We start from the raw sequence: 5,983 nt of genomic DNA on the forward strand, positions 1-5,983 counted from the left end.
ATTTTTTTAAAAAATGTCACTTTTCTACAGTTTATTACAATGAGGTATGAATACTACATTTACTAATTACTATCCCAAACAGACAACCATAAGGCGGTGTTTCTGCTAGTGTCATATATTGTACACAATCCTAGTATTCATTGTAAAATATACTATGCCACTTGCAATCAATGCATAGCATTGTATACATGTACTGTTGAGTGGAAGTTACAACTCATAATCCAGAAGTTTAATCAAATAGAAAAATAAAACAAATTGAAATAATAATAGAAAAACAAAAATAATTTCACTTATATCAAGATTCCCGCCATTCTTTGGCAAGATACTTATGAAACCCAGGCCTACAATTACATTGGTGAACTGTGGTGGCCTCTAGTTTTTACTATAAGGTAGTACATATAAACACAGTTAAACTTTTGACAGCCTGTTTGTTAAGTTTTATACGGCCACGATTATTTACAGCAAGTGTATGTGACGTGTTCGCAATAAACTTCAACAATAAACAAACAGCACACAGTCCACTTGTTTTAATATATTATATTAAAACAAGTCAAACGTATATACAAATTTTCGTTACACAGTTGAATCCAGAGATTTAAAATAATTATATTTTTGTAAAAAAGTCCACAAAGTCGGGTTCAGTTACTTTAGAATTTAAGTGACAAAACGAATTCTTCTTCTCTACTCTGTTATTAGAATACAATCCGCGATTATTACACTTTAAAAGTCGCCGCTATCCGTTATTTATGGCTAAACTCACGATCACCTAGTCTATATCTATCTCAATCTCTTTTTTAGTAATATTTTGACACGTATATATATACACTTTCGACAGCAGTCTAGAACTTTCTACATACTACTAAATATTATATGATACAACAATACTCAATCAAAGCAGTGATAAAAATTTAGAAGGTTCGAGTTACATGACGCTAATTCACAACAAATGATTCATAAACAGTTACGTAAGTAAACTTGCCCTAACAATTAAATAACTTACTTTAACGTTAGCACTATATAAACTAAATAATACACTCATATTAAACTTGGAATGAACAGTCCTATATATCTAACAATAAGCCCCTCTTAAAAAAATATTTACAATATTGTTGCGTCATCGAGGTCACGTGACTGGTGTGGCGCCACCTATTTTCTAGAACTATCCTGTACCTTGGCGAATGCTCTAGCATTTACTAGATATAGGGTAGGCTGGTATATAAAAGAAGGTGACAACGTGACGGGACAATAATGTGTGTGTAGATAGTGAGTAATTGAACTGCAGTCACAGGGTATTGTTGAAGTTAACGTTCGTTCGTTATAGTGTTTGTTTTAGCGCGAATATTGAAATTAAGTGTATCGTAATGTTATATTCGGAAAGAATAAACCAGTTTTATTAAGTAAGGACTTGTGTCGCTAAAGTCTCGTCGGAAAGAAGTTACGGAAAACCAATTAACAAACGGAGACGTAACAATATTTTTGTATTATTATATAGAAAGACTTTTCTCAGTTCATGCACAAAGTCTACTCATACATTCTGCATGAACATTTGCAATCCCCTTGAAGCTCTCAATGTGGAACCAATAGTTCTGGAGATACAATGCTCACCATATGATCCTTGCACTGTGAATTTTAAATTGCTGGATATATGAAAAAGGTCTAATGGTCCATCTGGATGATGAACTCCTTCCTGTAGAGGTAGTTCTGGAACTTCCAAATGGAAAATATGATGACTGGACACTCTTTACTCAACAGCTTTTTACTAACATTACTGGAAATAGTCCATCTTTATGTTTTTATAGAACTGCTCTGATTCCAACGTCTGAAACATAAGCCTGAATGGTGAACAGCTGCTGTGGATATTCTTACTTCACCTTGTTTGGTTAGCCTTCTTAGTCAGGTTCATCAACTTTGGTGTAGTTTGGGATGAACTTCCTGTAGTATCCCATTAATCTTCCGAAGGATCTGACTTACTGGTTAATCATTTGAGCTGGTGCATCTTGTATGCAGGGTAGCTTCTCTTATTTCATGCCAATCTGTTGGTCGCCCACCTGTGTCGAACAAAGTCCAGCACAGAATAGCCAATGTAGCACTTAAGTGGTCTGATGATCATATCTGCTGTTCTCACTTGCTCAAACAAGTATCTATGTTTCTTCAAGTGGTCTTCCCATCTGGCTGTGAGTCAGAATGTTGTCCATATAATGTTCGATGTTGGTGGTTTTGTGCAACATCTTCCTCATCATGCAGTTGAATGTTACTGTTGAATTGACTAACTCAAATGTCATCCTCTTGAACTGGTAGCATCCATCTGGTGTCACAAATGCTGTCTTCTCTTTAGATCCTGTTTCTATCTAGATTGACAAATAACCTTTACTGAGGTCGATCTTTGAAAAGAATCTGGCCTCATCTAGTTTGCCATGATAACCTCTTGGTTGCCCATAGGTTCAGAGTCAAACTTTGTCATGGAAGTCTATTCAGAAGCAGTTTGAGCTATCCCGCTTTTTCAAGATTATCACTGGTGAACAATAGGCTGAATTTGAAGGCTCGATGATTCCAGCTTTTAACGTTGCCTCAACTTCCTGCTTTATCATGCCTCTCATCATATAGGGCATCTGATAGGGCTTCATACTGACCAGATCCCTGGTTGTAGTCTCGATCTTGTTTTGCAGAAGGCCTGTCTTGCTTGGTCTATCTGTGAAGACATCTGCTTATTGGCACAGTAGATCTAGTAGCTCTTTCCTCTGCTTGCCAGTCAGTTCACTGATGTTGACATCTTTGTATTTCTCATCTCCACCCAGTAGTCTTAGGTCTAGCAGGTTTCATCTTATATGAAAAAGTCACTGTCTTCTGGTTCTGTGACTATGACAGCTACACCTGCCATGCCCATCTGTGGCTCAATAGCAGTGCCAATTAGGTCTTCTTTTCTCTCAAAGTACCTCTTCAATAGATTGGCATGGTAGATTTTGGTCTTTCCACCCACTTTCACCTTATCGTCCATTCTGTTGACCACTTCCTGCACCTCACAAGGTTATTTCCACTGCAGAGTGAGTCTGTTGTTGTAAGTTGGTAGCAGTACCAAGACCTTCTGTCCGACTTTGAAACGTCGATCCTTGGCCTTCTTGTCATAGAAGTGTTTCTGACTGCTTTGAGCTGTGCATACATGCTCTCTCGAGTGAGTGGACAAATCTTCTCCAGTCGATTTCTGAGGTCAACCTATTCCTCACTTCTGACTCTTCTTCTCTTGTCCACAACTCTGTCAATATTTGCATTGGACCTCATACTGTTTTTCCGTACATCAACTCAAAGGGTGAAAATCCTGTACTTGCTTGTGGGACTTATCAGTAAGCAAATACTACTGCCTGCAGGAACCTGTCCTGGTCACACGGTCTCTTTTGGCACATCTTCTCCAACATATTTTTTAACATCAAACTAAATACTGTTTAAGACTCCACAAACTTTCTCACAAAATCCATTACATCTGGGGTTGTATGGGGTGGTAAAGAGTTGCCTAGTGCTAATGACTCTGCATACCTCTTGCATCAGTTTTGAGGTAAATTGGGTCCCTCTCTCACTCAAGACTTCTTTTGAGAAGCCTACTATGCAGACCACTTTTAGGAGAGCTTCTGCTACTCTCTCTTCAGTGATACTATGGCTTCTGGGTAATGTATCACATGACCAACTACTGTCAGTACATACTAATTGCCCTTGTCAGATAGAGGTGCTAGCAGTCTGATCAAATACACAGCTACTCCACTGAATGGCTCTTCTATGAGAGGCATCTCACCTAGTGGCACTTTGGCTACCTTCTCTCTAGATATTGTCCTTTGGCAGATGTCACATGACCTGCAGAATCTTGTCACATCTGCAATGATCCCTGGATGGAAGTTGCTGGTGGTTCTGTCTGCTGTCTTTTTTGCTCCTAGATGTCCTCCACAATCGACTCATGAGCCAACTTCATCACTTGAGTCCAGCATTCTGTTGGTACTATGATCTGGTTAACTTACCCAGTAGAACTGTCTTGATAGATCTGGTACAGAACTCCCTTTTGATCCTTTGTTCTGTGAGTCCTATAACTGGCAAGTCCAAGAATAACCATTTAAAGTCGAAACCAGGGGTGGCCGACCACAAGCAGGATGCCACCAAAGAAGGGAAAAGAGATACTATGCTTGTTATACAATGTGGCACATTGCGAGTGAGTGCAAGTCTGTCACTGACAAGCAACAGCAAGAATCTCATCAGAAAGCAGCTGGAGCTACCCACAAAGATGATGCTAGCAAGAAAAGAGTGACTGTCACCATGGGTGATGTTGCCAGAAGAAACAGAATGGAGACAACTCGTCAGAATCACAACAATAAGGAAGTGCTATCACCATGATTAAACAGTGCATGATTGATGGCCAGCTCAAGTTAGTAAATGGATAAACAGTGCCAGTAGTGATCAGAGCATGTGACAAACATCAAGAGGTGCCAACAAACCACGATATACCAGTTGGTGATCAGCATTATACTAGGCAGTAGAAATTTGGAAGAAGCAGACAGAAAGGAGACTGATGAAACATCTGTAGTCACCACAAGAGCTGAAGATAAGAAAAGCAAGAAAAATACCAAGCTCCTTCAAGTCTCGAAAAGTGACATCCAGAATGTAGGCCTACAGGAACTGCAGGAAGCACAGAAGAAACACCCTTCACTGCAGAAACTTTGGGACAGTGCCAGAGAGAAAGTGGAGCACAAGACCAAAGAGAAGAGGAAGGTTTTGCCAGAAATTCAGAAAAGTCAAGCCTGACATGACCAAGTGTGAAAATAGTTTTAAAGGAGTGGCAGATCTACTAATACATGAACAGTTCATGATCACATGCTCAACTGATATGTCACTGTTCTTAAAGGAGAGAGCACAAAAAGACGTGGACAAGATGACCAAGCTGGCAGAACACTATATTGAAACCCATGGAGGGAGTCAGTAAGTTCATAGCATTTCAGCAAGGCTACTTTTAACTTGACATAGTCCATAGTATTTTATGACGTCATGCTTGCATGGACTTGTAGGCCTTTTCCTGTGAGAAGTGGGTTGAGAGAGACTGCCCAGTCACCTATGTCCCAGTTCTGACTTTGGGATCCTTGGGTCAACTGGCTTGGGTCCTTTGTTTTTCTGTTGGGCTAGCTTTATTATCTCGATTTGTGCTATTGTTTTCTCTCTCTTTCTAGTCTCTCCTCTCTCAATTTGTATTCTTATCCTATCCTCCTCTCTCTCTTCTGTTGATGCTCTTCTCTCTCTAGTTCTTGTTTAACAAACTCTCATAGATCACTATCTTTGAGTCCAAGTCACTCACCTTTCTCTGTCCACTTATCAAAGTCAGTCGACATGGTTAAATAGCGTGGTTGTGAGTATATATGCCTGCTTCCACTGTCATTCACGTCTACTTTACTGCTTTTTAACATTGTCAGGTTTTATAGGGCTGCAATTCTTTACAGTAGGTATCTGTGACTTGTTTGCGATAAATTTCAACAATAAACAAACAACACACATTTCAACTGTCTTAGAATATGATGAAAATTATGATACAACAATACTTGAATAAAGCAATAAGAGCTATTTAGAAAGTTCAAGTAAAATGACATCAATTCAAAACAATTGAACTACACAACAAATGATTTTGTTAAACAAGACTGATGTCTGTAGGTTTACTTTCTTCTTAGAATTCTTCTCAAGAAGTCAATAAGCCATTTTAACGTTGTTAGAACAACGGGTAAAAGTTGTAGATAGTGATGAGTTGGCTGACGTGTTTCGAATGCGTTCTGCATATATTATCAAGGCTGAATGTTGTGTGAATTGTGATTACTGTTGGTGGATATTTATAGGTATGGGTAAGCAGGTGGTGGTATCTAGCTCGCGAAAGGCGTTAATTGGTGGAGTGTTGTATTGTGGCTTGGGGGTTTCTCGCCAAGAAGTAGCAGTGTGCATGCTGTTCCTGTCGATTGTTTGTTGATTA

This window comes from Limulus polyphemus, unplaced genomic scaffold, assembly GCF_000517525.1.
Source record: "Limulus polyphemus unplaced genomic scaffold, Limulus_polyphemus-2.1.2 Scaffold3697, whole genome shotgun sequence".
Lineage (NCBI taxonomy): Eukaryota > Metazoa > Arthropoda > Merostomata > Xiphosura > Limulidae > Limulus > Limulus polyphemus.